The 16190-nt window shown below is 40.7% G+C and overlaps 1 long non-coding RNA gene across 1 annotated transcript; it reads right to left on the reverse strand.

Annotated features, from left to right (window-relative positions):
- Positions 1-1136: 1136 nt before the first annotated feature.
- Positions 1137-13371, reverse strand: LOC140157392 (uncharacterized). Its single transcript, XR_011859673.1, has 4 exons — positions 13283-13371; positions 12421-12514; positions 4777-5944; positions 1137-2379 (listed from the first exon to the last, which is right to left on the reverse strand). It is a non-coding gene; the product is annotated as an uncharacterized lncRNA (long non-coding RNA).
- Between the last annotated feature and the right edge of the window lie 2819 nt (positions 13372-16190).

A 16190-nucleotide genomic window follows, 5' to 3' on the forward strand; every position in this document is an offset into this window, starting at 1 on the left:
GATACGTTTTCTACCAGTTTATCCTTATCACCATGACACTCATCAAGAACCTGCCAACCACCATCTTTTGTATTGTAGTATTTGTTAATAAATCATAGACAGTAACACTATGGCTGTCCAAAGGTAAAAAAAAAAGAACCTGCCAACCACGCTCCAAATTGATACAACCCTTGATCTTATGTTGTGCAGTGCATAAACATTTCTTTAAATCGTCTGAGATCCCCGTTAAAAGGTGGGAAAGTGCATTCTGGTCATCCTTTGAGCTGTTGATGTAGAAGCATGAGGTGCAGGTAATGTGGATTGAGATGGTGCGGATATATAATCGGGGGTAAAAGGTAAAGGTAAAGGAGAAGATCCTGTATAAACAGTTATCGGAGTGCCCATCTCTCTTTCATTGGCGATTGGGCCAGACTCCTCCATATAATGTTGCTATAGGGGGGTCGCTACACCTCCTCTACAGCGAGTCGGTTACCTTCCCAGTATTTAAGAATGCCGGTACCCATTTAAACACCTGGGTGGAGAGGAGTAATCGAGATAAAGTGCCTTACTAAAGAGCACAACACGATGGCGTCGCCGGGGCTCGAGCCCGCAACCTTCCGATTATGAGTCAGTGCCCGTTCCGCTAAGCCACCATGCTCCCTAATCGGGGATACTGGGGATGATTGCAACTCGGGCTGCTAATTGACCACTGGTGAAGTCGCGGGTGACGTGTCTGCGCGACATAATTTTATTGGCATGTAACACTTGTGCGTATTCCATTTCACAATCGGACAACCAAATCTCCTCCGCTTCAAACTCATGTTGATCTTCTATAACCGCCACGCTTTTCTTCGATTTTCATAAATGGTATTCAGCTTTTCTCATTATATTCTTTAACAATTTCAACGTCATCTCCATTCATTAAATTTGCTAAAGTACTTAGTGTTCTGGTGAGCTGACCCTTGTGTTCCGTCTTGATAGGGACTGTCGCTGGAACTGACACTGTGTCAGGAATTTTGAATAAGTTACTTATTTTCACAGAGTTGTTGAAGGTGTTGTGAGATCGCAGGCAAGTTAGTACAATAATCGTAAAACCAAGTAAGATACCAATTTTTGCGATCAGCTTATTGTTTAATAAACACAGAAATTTATACATGTTATATTGCAAGTTAAATGTTTGTTTTATTTTTGTAAGATTATAAAACGCAGTACTGATGAACCGATTCATTCCTCAATTAATTGCACATTCCGGGGGTGCACATACCGTGTCTCTTTTGGTCCCATACTTCCCTGAAATATGAGCAATGAAATTTATCATGATATAGCATATCTGCATTCAATTGAGGAATTTTCTTGAGTTGTTACATATATATTAATTAATATCTGCGTTCCTTATTGTCATTATCTAACGCTTATACTCCCGATATACATAATAGATTTTGAATATATAATTAATTTAGAAAGACATAATCATAGGAACTATAAATTCAAATAGTTACACTTTATAAGAAAATGGTGAACCTAATGAGCTCGAGTAAAAACTTGATCTACCTTTTTTAGAATCTAAATATATAAGGCCAATATATAGTAACTAAAATATGCATGCACTCAAATTTAGCCTGTGTGCTTCCTATATCGCTGCGCATAATGTTCATAAAATACATTTCGGTGGGAATGTTTACTCTTCAATACATATCTGAAAAGACTGTACCCGAAAAACAGTTAAAAGCTTAGTGCACGAATTGATCAATAACAATATTTGATTATCTAAACGTAAATGTAAGTCGTCATAATTATACTATAGTAGATAGTTCGGAAAAACAATCATAAATTTCAAATAGAGCTCAAACTACTACCATGACTACGCTCTTAGAACGAATTAACAGAGATAGGTATACAGAGTTAAAGGCAAATTTATTAAGTTCTTGTAAAGTAAATCTCGTACTACTGAAAATCCGTCGCAATCATGCGTCAGGCATTGTCGCCTAACGGTCCAAAATGTACATCCTTCACCAAAATAATGATCAAGTTTCAATTTTGACCCTCCTAATTTTTTCACGTTGGGGTAATTTATTAAAATCCTCTTTATGTACAGACTTCATGTGGTCTTTTCTATTGCCAGTGGTAGTAAAACTCCTCTCACAAAAGTTACACTGGTAGGGTTTCTCTTTGGTGTGGATACGCATATGAGAAACCTTCTGAGGCTTTGTCACGAAAGTCTTCTCACAGAAGTCACACTGATACGGGCGTTCTTTGGTGTGTATTCGTTCGTGGATTTTCTTGTCGGTGCCGAGTCCGAATCTCTTATCGCAAAAGGAGCATTTGAATGGTCGGATACCTTGGTGAATATTTTCATGGCATTTCATGATGTCTTTGCGAGAGAATGTCATCGGGCAAAATCTGTGAAACGGAAAAAAGAAGAGAAATGGGAAATCAGTTTGTTGTCAGTCTCATGTATGTTGGTGTCTACTTTTCGGCAATTGAAAAAACTTGACTTCCTTTGCTAACACAAACCAAAAACAACACACAATCATGGTCAATACGCACTCTCTGACAATCGGGCGTGCGTAGTGACGATGACTTGTAACACTCGGTTCCAAATAGGATCTCCGGAATTGCCGAAACGGGCAATCTGGACCTACAATGCAGGTTGTCAGTTTTTCGCCACCTTACATTATAAACTGGCCAGTTTGTTCCAAAAGAGCAAAACCCTTGTCAAATAGAGATGAGTCCCGGTTAGTGAAGGAAGCAGTATGCATAAGTGCATGCAGATTTTTATCCAGCCCTTTTCTCTATATATAGCCTTACCTGCACGTATATGGCCTTTCGTTTAGTTTGAATACTCTCGTGAGCCTTACAATGACTTCCCTGCGTAAACCTTCGCTCACAGTACCTACAAGCGAAGGGCTTCTCTCTCTATATAACCTTACCTGCACGTATACGGCCTCTCGTTTGTATGTATCCTCTCGTGAGCCTTGCAATGACTGCCCTGAGTAAACCTTCGCTCGCAGTACCTGCAAGCGAAGGGCTTCTCTATAGTCTTACCTGCACGTATACGACCTCTCGTTTGTATGTATCCTCTCATGAGCCTTGCAATGGCTTCCCTGCGTAAACCTTCGCTCACAGTACCTACACGTGAATGGCTTCTCTCTATAGCCTTACCTGCACGTATACGGCCTTTCGTTTGTATGTATCCTCTCGTGAGCCTTGCAATGACGTCCCTGTGTAAACCTTCGCTCGCAGTACCTGCAAGCGAAGGGCTTCTCTATAGTCTTACCTGCACGTATACGGCCTTTCGTTTGTATGTATCCTCTCGTGAGCCTTGCAATGACTTCCCTGCGTAAACCTTCGCTCACAGTACCTGCAAGCGAAGGGCTTCTCTCTATAGCCTTACCTGCACGTATACGGCCTCTCGTTTGTATGTAACCTCTCATGAGCCTTACAATGGCTTCCCTGTGTAAACCTTCGCTCACAGTACCTGCAAGCGAAGGGCTTCTCTCTATAGCCTTACCTGCACGTATACGGCCTCTCGTTTGTATGTATCCTCTCGTGAGCCTTGCAATGACTTCCCTGCGTAAACCTTCGCTCACAGTACCTGCAAGCGAAGGGCTTCTCTCTATAACCTTACCTGCACGTATACGGCCTCTCGTTTGTATGTATCCTCTCGTGAGCCTTGCAATGACTTCCCTGCGTAAACCTTCGCTCACAGTACCTGCAAGCGAAGGGCTTCTCTCTATAGCCTTACCTGCACGTATACGGCCTCTCGTTTGTATGTATCCTCTCGTGAGCCTTGCAATGACTTCCCTGCGTAAACCTTCGCTCACAGTACCTGCAAGCGAAGGGCTTCTCTCTATAGCCTTACCTGCACGTATACGGCCTCTCGTTTGTATGTATCCTCTCGTGAGCCTTGCAATGACTTCCCTGCGTAAACCTTCGCTCACAGTACCTGCAAGCGAAGGGCTTCTCTCTATAGCCTTACCTGCACGTATACGGCCTCTCGTTTGTATGTAACCTCTCGTGAGCCTAATGACTTCCCTGTGTAAACCTTCGCTCACAGTACCTGCAAGCGAAGGGCTTCTCTCTATAGCCTTACCTGCACGTATACGGCCTCTCGTTTGTATGTATCCTCTCGTGAGCCTAATGACTTCCCTGCGTAAACCTTCGCTCACAGTACGTACATGCGAAGGGCTTCGCTCTCTATATAACCTTACCTGCACGTATACGGCCTCTCGTTTGTATGTATCCTCTCGTGAGCCTAATGACTTCCCTGTGTAAACCTTCGCTCACAGTACCTGCAAGTGAAGGGCTTCTCTAATAGTCTTACCTGCACGTATACGGCCTTTCGTTTGTATGTATCCTCTCATGAGCCTTACAATGACTTCCCTGCGTAAACCTTCGCTCACAGTACCTACATGCGAAGGGCATCTCTCTATATAATTATAACCTTACCTGCACGTATACGGCCTCTCGTTTGTATGTAACCTCTTATGAGCCTTACAATGGCTTCCCTACGTAAACCTTCGCTCACAGTACCTGCAAGCGAAGGGCTTCTCTCTATAGCCTTACCTGCACGTATACGGCCTTTCGTTTGTATGTATCCTCTCGTGAGCCTAATGACTTCCCTGCGTAAACCTTCGCTCACAGTACGTACATGCGAAGGGCTTCTCTCTCTATATAACCTTACCTGCACGTATACGGCCTCTCGTTTGTATGTATCCTCTCGCGAGCCTAATGACTTCCCTGTGTAAACCTTCGCTCACAGTACCTGCAAGTGAAGGGCTTCTCTAATAGTCTTACCTGCACGTATACGGCCTTTCGTTTGTATGTATCCTCTCGTGAGCCTTACAATGACTGCCCTGAGTAAACCTTCGCTCACAGTACCTGCATGCGAAGGGCTTCTCTCCGGTATGAATCCTCTCATGCAGACGAATGTCTTGCTTCCTCAAAAATGTCTTCTCGCAAATCTTACATTGGAAATTCCTCTCCCCAACATGAAGCAGCTCGTGAATATTACGATTCCCTTTTTGCGTGAATGTTTTCTTACAATATCGGCAAGAAAAAGGCTTTTCACCCGTGTGGATCAAATAATGCTTTCTTATAGACGAATTACTTGCGAAAGTTTTACTACAAATTTCGCAAGTATATTTCGCTTTAAATGGTTTCACTCCCACCAAATGCATCTGCTCATGTTGCCTCAGTTTCGTTGTAGACGCGAAGCCTTTCTTGCAATATTTACATTTGTGAGACTTTTCTACCCCAAAGTGGATAGCCTGATGCGTGTTTCTATTGCTTGCTTGAGTGAAAGTCTTATCACAGTAGTTACATTTGTATGGACGTAATCCTGTGTGGATAAGCTCGTGTAGTTTCCTACTAGACGCTTGTGGGAACACCTTCTTGCAGTACAAGCAGACGTTAAATGGATTCTCGGCGTCTTTTTCGTCGCCTTCTTCGAATAATGTACTTTGGTGTTTTTGCTCAGCTTTTGACGGTAGGATCTAAACCGTTTTGGTTTTTTACGCTGTGGACGTGGCTCTTGTGTGCTTTCCGATGATTCTACCCCTGATAAAGGGACATTGACAAAGTCATCTTGGTTGTAACCCATCCATATGCTCTTCTGCGCCACCTCTTTGGTTTGTGCCGGTTTCCCGCCATCAGATGGCATCAAAGATTTCAACGGGATTACTGGAGTAGCAAAAACCGTCTGTGACATCAAGGAGAAAATGTTATTATTAACATCTTCGTCTAACTTACGCCGGGACTTTCGGCTACGCTTAATCTTACGTTTTCCGAAGAAATACGGTGCGTAACGTAATTCGTGGTGTTTGATGTGAGAGCGATATCGGGTCCAATTCTCGCGGAAGAATCGCCGTTTGCAATACTTGCACGTGAGTGGTAATATCAAATCGGATTGGCGCAGTTGTTTCAAGCGGCGACGATGTCGATGGTGAGAGGTCTTCGCTTTGGCCTGATAAGGAAGGAAGAAAGAGGGAAAAATACCAAGATATTATCAACACCACCTATTACAGGCATGAGAATATAATTCAACAATAAAAAAAGGAAAATTCTGAAAAAACGGAAAAAGCGAGTAAAATATGACAAAAATGCTCAAAGCGGGCTAAAAAGAAATAAAAACACTGAAATTTGGGCCAAAATAAATAGGAATTCCTTTTTTTTTTTTAAAGGAAATTCTCAAACCCGATATTATGCCACAAGATAAGAGGCGGGCGTAATCGATATTGAAATGGCTGCTGTTGATCGTCTAAAAGAGGAATTGCCACCCCTTGAAAGTCAACCTCCCCTTGGCCTTCAAAATCAAGAGTCTTTCTGGACTTTCTGGTTGACAGTCGCCTGAAAAAACCCATAAATGTGAGGAATGACCAATTTATGTTTTTTGGAGCTGAAATTATCAAAAGGGTCTTTCAGTGCTCACTGTTTTGGTCAAAATTTAAGGGTTATTGGGAGCAGCGCCAGAGGAGGCTTAAAGGCATTCCTACAATGCACTATGATTGGGAAATTTGATCAATATAACCTAATTTTAAAGGCAAAGTCCCCATTGCCACACACACAAAATGGTAATTTTAAAACTGCAGCCAACGAGCTAATAGTTGAGACTTATGACTGATATTTGACTTTCTTACAGGAAACATTCATATTGTCCCACTACATTAATTTTATTCATAAGTCTCGATGTTTTGAATGTTAAATAATAGGATGAAAACACAAGATATTTGCACACAATCTCAATGCAAGGTATGATCAACTGTACCACATGTGTACAAAAGCCAGACATACAAGGTCAGAAACCCCATTGGGTTGTGGGAATGTCTTTAAACATCCTCTGGAGCAACGCGGTCCAAAAACCAGGGGTCACGGTCTTTCCGGGGAATTATGGTCATTATGTTGAGTAGTGATGGGATTTTGACGCAAGTCTCATTTTGTATAGCAGACCAGTTCGCTCAAGGCGCGAGCCCCCGTTTTGTTCTTGTGGAAGAATTGAGCTAACTTGAAATTCTCAAGCCCTGTCTACTCGTACGAAACTCGGGGAGCTGATCCTGGTTATTATGATATCCCCTATCTATGCGGTTAGGGTTCTGCGGCTGTACAAAGGTGCATCCCTGCATGATGCCAAATGGTTTATAAGATGCGTCTTGGGCCAAAGTATAGTCAGCGACTTTCTGTAAAGCACAATGACCTCCCAGAGGGGCACTCACCTGTAAATATGGTATGGGTACTATGTGCATGCAGCGGTCAAGGGTCCCTTTTTCAGGCTCTCCGGCAGTTTCTTAACGGGTTATGCCATTTTAAATCGACTTTCGAAAAGTTTTTTGATACATTCATTGATTTCTCAAAAAGTAAAAATCGCAGTTTAACAAATAACGGTTCAAATGAAAGCCATTATTGGGTGCTAATTGTTGTATCACTATGATAGGCCTGACACCAATATAAACACTTGTTTCGGTGACCCAAGTTCATGGTAATTTCTGCTCACGCACTTTTTTACAGATGGCCTGGAATTTCATATTTCGGTTTCAGCGATTGCCCGAAAAAGGTGGTATGTTTTTGAAAAGCGTTTCCGCTTGGAATGTAGATAGTTATTGTTGCTATTACTCTTCGCGATTTTAATTTATGCCCTCTTTAGCCGACAATTTTCAATGCATTTTACACAATAGATACGTCGCTTGCACAAATACCGCTATTTTTAACAGTATCGTTTTGTTAACCAACATAACATCAAAAAGAGTTCTCAAGACTTTGATGAGACCATAGATACCAAATCGGACTACATGTGATGAACAGATTTTACACTAGAATCAAAAGAACCAGCGTAGGCCCTCTCAAAATGTAATTTTTAAAATATCGCGTTGTGATAAAAATGACTGCCTTTTCCTTGTTTTTTATAACAAGGAAAAGCTTTACTTACCTCAAACTTCAAACGTAGTGCTGTCTCAGTGTCCGTTACTGGTTAGTATTATTCCGATTAAGCGATTTTCATGATTTAGGCCTACTTAGCCTACATTTGAGCAACTATTGCCCACACCGTGTACGAATATATTCCAAATATGGCGTTGCATTCAGTATCACACTAAACGACAAGGTTATACCAGGGGGATGACACTCTATTCACGTGGTTTCTTTTCCAACGCTAAAAGATTACGAATTTTGGTGGTTTGTAAATGAAAAGTGTCCGCACTATCGATTGATTACGTAACTGTTATGAATAATTTATTAGTTTTTCAATGCAATCGCCTCGACCCATTAATACATATTATCTGTATTTATCAAAGTACTTGGAATAGCAATCTGGTGAGTTCACTGAACTACGCCCAAATACTGATGGAGTTTTAATGGCGCTAATCCTCTCCATACACAGATGAACAAATACAATAGGAGAAGGTCAACACATATGACCTCCTATATGACATGTTATATGAGATGTACAACAACCTGAATATCATAAAGATCAGTGTTCGTTTGTGCATATGAACTGCATATTTACAATACTAAATATTACTCGTTATATATATATTATGTCAAATATTGGTATTATGACAACACGGTATATACATTGTATATAAAACGACTAATAGATCCTACTATCATGGCGTCAGGTCATTGGTTCATCATATCCCGTATGTTTCTTAAAATTCATTCATATTTGAGACAAATTTCTGTGCCCATTTTATAGGCGTACAGGTGGATCCGGTTTTTTGTCATTTTCATTTCTTTTGATGAAAGAATTAAGGTTTTCCACTGCACGGAGGCCACTATGTGATACTAATTTAATGCTATTTGTAAATGAATGCGGATTCCCGGTTGTTGTTTTTCCACAGTGTGACAACTGTCCACCCATCCAGACAACATCATCACATAATAAAACGTCTGTATTTTTACGATGAGTAAATATTAAACTGAACTTTGCCTTGGAACATTGTGTAAGACGGTGTAAGATTTTGTGGGCGCCATCAACATTATTATCCTCTTTGTATCCGTAAATGACATGGCATAGACTGTGTGAATTCTATGAAGACTATCCATGGACACAAGTAACGATAATTGACAACACGATACGCGACTGTATTTAGGGAGGCTAACCACTAATAATTAATAATGCCGGGTAGAGCCTACTCCTGGGCGACTCGTGTGGGCAAGGACGCTTAGGACGATGACCAAATGAGTCTCAAATTTCACCGGGGAGGGGCACTCAAGTATGATAATGTAGGCCTATACGCAGGTGTGGCCAACTTTTTTAAACACCCCCTAAAACGAGTTTTACCCTACCAGCAAATTTAGGATCAATAGGCCTAAGCTAACTTAATACACTAAAGGAAGTTTTGGATGAGAAAACGGACATTTTGATGAGAAACGGCCAAAATGGTGAGAATTTAAATTTTCTCATCTTTTGGATGAGAAACTTCCTGGTGTGTGTGTCAATCATTATTGTCTTATTAAAATCCGGGACTTTGGTTGACCTGTGCTAGACTCCAGCACATGTTAATGACGCAAAGACAGTTGTGGTAACACCATGGTCGCAGACCTGCAAAAGCTCAAAAATAGATAGTAATGAAACCAGTTTTTATTTTCCTTGCTCTAGCGAGTTCACAGAGAAGGTGTTTCTAGTACAATGCAGCGTCGGACTCTAGCTGAGAGCGTAGCCTGAGTCCAAACGGACTCCAAGAAGGGCTCTCCATACACAAATGAACAAACACAAAGGAAAGTAGTCTCCTCCGTGACCAGCTTGATTTCGATGGAGCGAAACCAAATTGGCTGCAGAGGAGACGGGTAATTTTGCCATGCAAATGAGGTGAGTGCCCTCTCAAGAATAACTACTCTCTGGTTATACTAAGATGTGTAAGACTTTCTGACACTATATTCACGGTTGTTCTAATGGCTATTCAAACTTATGACAAATTTGGCTGCTTTGCGTTGTTCAATACCATTTCACCTAGTCTTGGTACCAGCCGGTTTGTGCTCCTCCGTGACGGAGGAGCACAAACCGGCTGGTACCGAGACTACATTTCACCCTGATATGACAGTGACGTCACATCCGGGGTCACGTCAGTATAAAGCTGGTTTCCACAGAGGAGTAAGATATCTTACTCCTCTGTGCTGGTTTCATACTACCATGCCGGTTGCAATGAGCGGCGTGGCGCACGCGCATTGCAGACAAACGGACACAATCAAGACTTGTCATTGGTTGAAACGCTCTACCGCTTGCCGGGTGTTCGTGATCGCGCGCCATTATCGTGATGATCGGGGATTCCTTTTTGTGATGAAGGCACCAGCCGAAATGTCCGTTTTCAGAATGCAATGAACATAACTCTGTACTCCCCGGGGAGATGATGATTTTGCGACACTCATGGCGGGAAAGAGATATGAAACGAATTTTATTAGGCGCAGCATCACTCGCTGGAGTTCGATGGCGCTGGTGTAGGCCTACATACGCACGCGCTTAAAGGGCGCACACCACTAAATAATCGTCCCATTGAAATACGTGTAAAAACACCAGTTTTATTTATTCGTTTTGAGGCCTTTTCGGCGCTTTCTGAGAATGTTAATGATAACCAGTCGATTGCAAATCGATGGAAGTTTAACATATGTTTCAATGTATGGGTAGTCTTCCACCTCGTTTTCCCGGTAGGAGCCGCTAAACAGCGCCCTCACTGTTTTTTTTTTTCTTTCATGACTGTAAACCCGTTTCTGCCCCTTTTTTAATACGCGGACCTATTTTCTCGATAATTATAAACATGCGACTTTTTTAGTGATTCAAATTCATGCACAGGCTTTCCACTTTTATTTAAGCTATAATTCGCTACTCTTTCTGATTATTAGTCCAAAGAGCAGCCCATAATACCTCAAAAACTTTCTGAATTTTACCGGAACTCAGTAGGGTTGCACAAATGGCGCATTGATTTAGTGGTGTGCCCCCTAAAGACACCGCATAGATGCGCGAGCGAAACAGCTGTTCACAACGCGTTGACATCACTGCCACATCGGGGTGAAAAATGGTATAGGTAATAGATGACTATAAAACCTCAAACTCGCCCCTCGATAAAGGTTGGCAATTGAAGCAGGCCTCAGTTTAGCGAACTTTGTCTAGTTTAATGCGATGCGAGTGCAAGCGCCGCTCAGACTGTGAAGGTTTCTGGATACCGAATATGGGTTTAGATTAGGCCTATATCATGTCCTCTAGGCCATATAATTTATTTTTGGAAAGGAAAGTCTAATCTCGGAACCTATTCAATTGAGAAGGGACTGGATTTTGTCATAATAATATAAAAATTAATACTTAATGCCTCGCGATTTTTTTGATATCCAGCCATAGTATTTTAATTGATTAAACTGAACATAAAGCTATATCTTTACTAGCTTCATGCACTAATTTTCAAAACCCGCCCGGCCTTCTACATGTAGTGAGTACCACATTAGATTGTGTTTACAAGAAATAACAAGCGCTGCCTCCTCGAAATTTCTTATGCCATCAGCTTTGATGATTAAATATTATCTACAACTCGGCACCTGTGTTCAAGGCCTTTCTTTTATCTATTGACCTCAAAAGAAAGGATTAGAATGATCAGAATGCCGTCCCTGACCCCTTTCCACACATTAATAATGAGTCGGTAAGGGAACGTGCTACCGTTATACTTCAATGAGTACGTATGGCTACTACGCAGTTCAATGGCCTTATTGTGATCTGGCGGGAGTTTTAAAAGCACGGTCCCTGACTGCGTGGGCATATTTCCGGACAAGGAACAATAGAGACCAATTGCCTGGCAATGACGTCACATGTAATCCCAGTCTATAGTGTGATTAGAACATTATAGGCTGGTGGTCACTATAGTACGATCAGTACGAAAAGTCAAATGCGATTATTAATGTATTTTCTAACATTAAAAGAACCACTTTTTAGCGGGAATTTTTGTAAGTTACACAGCTGAAGTTGTGAAAGGGTTGAAAGACTACAATATTACGGCTTAAACAAGAATTTCTTTGTTTAATCGTTATTCCTATAGACTCATCCCTTAACACCCACATTTGGATCATGCTCCAGTTCTTTGAGCCTCAAACACTGACACAAGCGCCACACACCCGGTAACCCTACCAAAATTTCAGTTGAGTGCCCCCCCGCCGGCTGAATGTTTTTTTTTGTATCTATAGCTATAACACGAATTTATTTAGGGATCGTTCACTTGTTAGGGGGACCTGATGCAAAATGGGGACCCTTAAAAGTTTTGACACTCCTAAGGGGGGGAGGCTCTGAAAAATTTACCACCCTTTTCTATGGGGTTGACCCACAATCTTCATGTCAACAAGGGGCGCCCTAAAAAGTGAGATCTGAAAAAGGGGAGGGGCCGATCAATTTTCGTGATGAAATTCTTTTGCATTAGGCCCCCCTAACAGTAACAAGTCTTTGTGAACGGTCCCTTCGTGTGGTCTTCTTACCATTTCCAGTAGGCCTGCCTATTATATCTGATGATGCCGATAAGATCAGATTGTTGATGTATAATATACCGGTAATAAGGTTGAGGCTACGAGTCTGAAAATAAAAAGAAGAGATTTAAAATGTATTCTTCACAAATTGAATATTATAAGTAATGAAAATATGTTAAAATGATGCAAATTAATGCAAAATGATACTGTTCTTTGAGCATTATTAAAATACATAGTTTCAGCATTATTTTCCTTGAATAAAACAATTTTATCTTGATTCTTGATGACTAATTTTAGTTAGTCGAAAATTATTTCAAATGAACGTTGTGTATTAAAAAAAGTTCATTAACACATATCCAGTACTACTGTAGGCATAAATACTGGGCCTATCCTGTAGCATATTCTCCTATCTTGTCTACCAGTACCAATTTACATGCATGCAACAAGTTGACACTTCCGGGCATCATCGTGCAAACTATACTGTGAGGCCTACAATAATACAATTCTCTGACTTGACATTCCGGGGTAGCCATTTAATAGTCTTTGATATTTACACAACATTTTCACAGTTCATGCCACAGTGGATAACTAGTGATATACCAAATAACTTGCATGGTAACCCAACAGTGGGCACGACGAAGCATGAATTGTTAAACCGTGGTTTTAAACTTTATATAACTCTTATCTGAAAGACCTTGGTGCTGCATTAGAGGATGTACGATAAAATATTCCATGCCTATACCAACTATTCAAATGATTATGTTGGTAAGCATTTCCTTGTCATGCACACTCATATAGTTATACAATTTTGCAACAATATGAATAAAAAATACACAACAGAAAACTGGCTATTTATTTCAATGCATTAACTTACCGTGCCTTATAGCATAAACCACCGCAGAGCGAAACAAAATAATCGTGACCCACCTGAAAGACACAGTTCAACGTTCAGGTCAATCTAGACAAGAATTGTTTTGTGAACAAATATTGAAACACAATGAATACAGGGTGGTTCAAAATGGATGGGATAGGATTTCTTCAGAACACGCTAGCAAGTATACATGTACAAAATCTAAAGTGAATACCGTTTTAGCTCTTTTTGAGACCCCCTCCCCCCAAAAAAAAACACCACCCGCAGGGTGTGCCTGGCCCTATTGCCATCCTTACCTGCAATAACAACTTTTTTTTTTATTATTCAAATCTGTCGGACTGAAACATATGTGTAAATCCGGGTGTAAATCATTACTCAAGGGTCTAATCAGTCTAAGTTACTAAACTAGGCAAACATTTTAAGCAAATATTTTTGGCAAATTTTAACCAATTACATTTTGTCAAATATTAAAGCCCCGCCCCGCCAGAGCAGTTCTTCTGGGGTGAACCAAATTCAGGGAGTAAAATGTTGTCAAACAAATGACCCTGGCCTATATAGTATAGGCATTAGCTATAAAGTCGCTTGTCAATTGTCACTGATTAATTTGATAACCAGGCAGGTTTGATTCACCTTAGATGAACTGCTCTGGCGGGGCTTTAAACCCAACGTTGGAAATTGCTACTTCAATACTGAATTACAAATACAACGTGCAAATTCGAAAGCGTGTGTTTTTTTCAACTAAAGTCATTGTTACTTTGCAATTCATAATGTCCTTGATCAATTCAATGTGGTTTTAACCATGTATTTAAGGCCCATTCAGCATGTTCAGTGCTCCCATCGAAATCGAAAGCGTATAAACATAGCTAAAAAATTGAAATTGTGTATAAATTGCTTAAAAGTAAAGGATTAAGTCATTAATAATTGTCAATATATAGGAAGTTTGAAATGAAAAATTGCCAGAAAACATGGAAAACAGCAACCTACAGTTAAGCCCATTCAAATACACATCTAATTTCTCCAATAGGAGACACGCAGGATAACTCTAAGCGGAACATTTTATACATTATATTATATTGTATCTTTAAAAGTAATGATGATAAAGTATGAACTTTTACATTTTAAAAAATGAGCAGTTTGTGAGAAAATTGCCAAATTGGATTTTCCAAGCCATACAAAACACTATAATATGTATATAAATTATATAATCATATAGGCAATTTTAAGGGTCTATTTGATGTATATAGGCCTACTACTACTACTACTAGTATCTCTATGAGAAAACGAACAAGTGCAGAATTCGCTCTTTATCACCAAAATGACCAACCCGTGTCATCGATTTGCAGTTTTATCTATAATTTGTTGGTGATAAACATGATAAAGGTCGCAGTATAATTAGTATGCAATATACATGTACATATATCACAATTTAAGAATCAGCAAATTTTACTTTTGATATCTGGTTTGGTGCACTCGGGCCACGGTAAATTCCGAACGGCGTACCGAAATTGATTGTCCCATCCCCTTATAAAAAAGTCAGGCATGCCAAAACTTGGTCCACTTCTTGTCGGCCTGGAAAATCCTTGCCCCCCCCCCTACATGTCAATTTGTAGGGAACCCAATTCACAATAAGCCTACGGATGCAAGCAGAAAATTTGGCATATTTGAACGTTTTCGTACAGTCAAATACTATTTGGTGCCTCACAATGGTACAAAAATCGCTCCTCTCCCTTTTGGGGGGGGGGGGTAGCTGGTAGCTGTTGCCAAATATTTTAGCCTAACTAAAACATGTCAGGACATTGTCAAAAAACATCACTTTGACATTTCGATAACGGGTGGTCATTCTCCTAAACGTTTATCGTGTGTGAGGGGAAGCCTTTTAACATGGTTTGAAAACGTTGAAAGCTCTGCTCGCAACGATCATAATGACCAATACCTTTTAGAATGATCGCAAGTGGGTACGTCGAGAGGGACCGAGTTTAGGCGCAACTGATCAGCATGATCAGGGGTTGTGTAATAATTATGAGCCCACAGGGGGGGGGCAGTAAAACTACAAACGGCGTGCCAAAAATTGTCTCCCCCCCCCCCACTTTGGCTTGCCAAAAATCAGCCCCACCCACCCTCCTCAGGGCTTGTAATTATGCACAAAAACGCTGTTTAATCTTTTGAACAACCAGTGTTGTTTAGGAGCTATTAGTTGGGATGACCAATGAACCATCAGAGGATGATTTAAGCACTACCCAACACACCACTGTGTTGACTTGCGGTTAGCACAGCTGTGCGAGTGAACATGACACCACTGCTCGCACACTGCATAGACGTGCATGGTTAAATTTGAATTTGGACCGATATATTCACAACTAAAAAAACATTCAAAATGCTGGTCGATTTCACATTTTATGGTATCTACAGAAGGTGTGAATTATCCTTTATGCATACATCACTTTTGTTCTGAAATCGACCAAGTAATAATGACACACACACAATTCTTAATCTTAAACAACATCTTTTGCACAGAATTCAATGGGTTTTGAAAAGTAAAGTGGCAGTTGAAACTCTAGTGATAACACTTTTGCAGTGCATGATGGGACTTCCTTAAATCATCCTCTGATGAACCATCAACTTGATTAGAACACTCCCATAGACATGCAGGGAGCTCAGCTGTGCACAGCTTGCACAGATATTTCTAAATTGAGCTCATTCTTTTATTAACAATATTTTTCTGTACAAATTTGGGAAGGTAATGGCAATTATATTTGGTAACTATCCTGCAAATTACAGCAACATAACTTATTTCACTTTCCTGTAAGTGCGAGTCAAAATTGGTCCATCGCCACAGTGCGCTTAATTGCCAGTAGTGGCTGAGTTCAGCACTGCTCAAGAATGGCACAAAATATTCAGATCAATAAGATCA

The sequence above is a fragment of the Amphiura filiformis genome, chromosome 7 (assembly GCF_039555335.1).
Source record: "Amphiura filiformis chromosome 7, Afil_fr2py, whole genome shotgun sequence".
In the NCBI taxonomy this organism is placed as follows: domain Eukaryota; kingdom Metazoa; phylum Echinodermata; class Ophiuroidea; order Amphilepidida; family Amphiuridae; genus Amphiura; species Amphiura filiformis.